At 45.6% G+C, this 2,226-nt stretch overlaps 1 non-coding gene across 1 annotated transcript; it reads right to left on the minus strand.

The window, feature by feature from the left end:
* Nucleotides 1-654: 654 nt before the first annotated feature.
* LOC119469867 lies at nt 655-756 on the minus strand. The gene has a single exon (XR_005198718.1). It is a non-coding gene; the product is annotated as a U6 spliceosomal RNA (small nuclear RNA).
* Between the last annotated feature and the right edge of the window lie 1,470 nt (nt 757-2,226).

The raw sequence follows: 2,226 nt of genomic DNA on the forward strand, positions 1-2,226 counted from the left end.
AAAAAAAAAAAAAAAAAAAAAAAAACAAAAAAAAAGCGCAATATCAAGGTTAAAATCATAGCAATACACACAAAGCAGATGCGGTGAGATGACGGCTGAACGGGAATGGCAGGGAATTGCGTGAGAATCTGAAGAAGCTGAGTCAAGTGGTCCTAATGTGACCTCTTACAAGACAGTTGTGTAGCACCGTCCCCTGCCCTCTTGCTGGCCTGGAAGATAACCAGGCACAGGCCCCATCTCACTCCACAGTCCCTCCCTGTGAGCATTTCTCTACAGAAAAGTGCTGGAGGTCTCCAGGGCATCTTCCTTGGAAAACTGCCTTTTAACGTCATTCTCTGTAATCAAGAAGTGACTGTCTGTGTGGATTGAAAGGACAGAGAAACAGTCATGGGATTATATAGCAGTTTTGAAGTTGAAATCCAATTTCTGTGGTTCTGCCCAAGGTTTTCTGGCCTGGCGTTTGTGAGAATTTGCATCCCTGGGGACACAAATTGAGTCCAGAGTTTTGGTATTTTCTGTTTTGACACACAGAATGTGTAAGGAAAGGGAAAAAGCGCCGCACATATGACAATGGTTGTTACTATGGTTTCTCTAGAGTAGTGGTTCTCATGTTCACTTCACCTTTTTTTTTTTAAATTAAAAAAAAACATTTATTTTTATATGGAACGCTTCATGAATTTGTGTCATCCTTGTGCAGGGGCCATGCTAATCTCTGCATCGTTCCAACTTTAGTATATGTGCTCCCAAAGCGAGCACCACTTCACCTTCTTAGGTCCATTGGTCTGAAACTGGGCGGACATACCTCCCAGATTCTTCCCACTCCCCTCTCTATTTCAGCTTGGGTAACTTGTTTCATTGAATTCCACTCCAGCTGAGGGAGCCAATGCTGTCCCAAGCAAAGGATCGCTGTGGGGTCCTAACTAACCAACCTCAGTCTCTAAGCTTGTGTGACTCAGGTTAGTAGCCCACATTACAGGTCCCACCTGCTGGCTAGGATTCGGCTGATCCCTCCTTCTTTTCCAGTTCCCTCCATCCCTCCAAGCCCCATCTGCTAAAAAGACCTCCGGAGACTTAGTTCGTAGCTGGGCTTGATGCACGTCTCTTCTGCTGCAGACGTTTCGGCTCTGTGTCAGTGCCAGCCTGCATCTGTCTGAGATGTTGGGTGGGGTAGCAGAGTGGGATCCGTCACTCCAGTCACAAGGTCTCCCAGGTTGGGCACCCAGCAGTTGCCGTAGGTGTTCAGTGCTTACGAGAAGCTTGTTCTTCAGTGTGTTAAATGTGCAGTCACACAGTTCTGTAGATTCAGGCCAAGTCTGGTGGAGTTCAGAAATTCAGGACAGTCAGGAGCTGGGGGAGAGAGCTCAGCTTTTCCTGGAGTTGCAGTGGTGCTGGTGTGTGCTAGATTTGTGGGGCCCTAGACCTGCTGGGACCGTGGCAGGATTTATCAGGACTGAGGGATGAGAGAAAGAAAAGATTTTAAGTTTTAGTTATCCAATATGGGTTTTATTACACATTTTGCTAGGAAGAGTAAAGGTCAATTTTTCTTTTGATTTAAACAATGTATATTATTGTAGTAAGAGCACTTGACGTGAGATGTATGTTCTTAACAAATTTAAATGTATGATATACAGTTGCCCCTTGCTTTGTGAGGCAGATTGAATCCAGGACCCCAGGCATATACCAAAATTCCCACATAGTCAAGTCCTGCAGCTGCCGCTCTGAAACCTGCCCTGCCTACATGAAAAGTCAGCTCTCCCTTTGTGTAGGTTTCACCTCTTGCGATACTGCATTTTTGATCTGAGAGTTTGCTTGAAAAAAATCCAAGTATAAGTGGACCAAGTGCCCAGCCTGGGTAACATAGCAAGGTTCTGTTTCTACAAAATTAAAAATTTTAAAAAGATGTGAAACAACCTGAATGTCCACTATCAGATGAGTAGATAAAGAAAATGAACCTTGACTGGGCGCAGTGGCTCAAGCCTGTAATCCCAGCACTTTGGGAGGCTGAGGCAGGCAGATCACCTGAGGTCAGGAGTTCGAGACCACCCTAGTCAACATGGTGAAACCCCATCTCTACTAAAACTACAAAATTAACCGGGTGTGGTGGTGCACATCTGTAGTCCCAACTACTTGCAAGGCTGAGGCAAGAGAATCCCTTGGACCAGGGAGGCAGAGGTTGCAGTGAGCTGAGATTGAGCCATTGCACTCCAGCCTTGGCAACAAGAGTGA

The sequence above is a fragment of the Cebus imitator genome, unplaced genomic scaffold, assembly GCF_001604975.1.
Source record: "Cebus imitator isolate Cc_AM_T3 unplaced genomic scaffold, Cebus_imitator-1.0 Scaffold918, whole genome shotgun sequence".
Classification (NCBI taxonomy): domain Eukaryota; kingdom Metazoa; phylum Chordata; class Mammalia; order Primates; family Cebidae; genus Cebus; species Cebus imitator.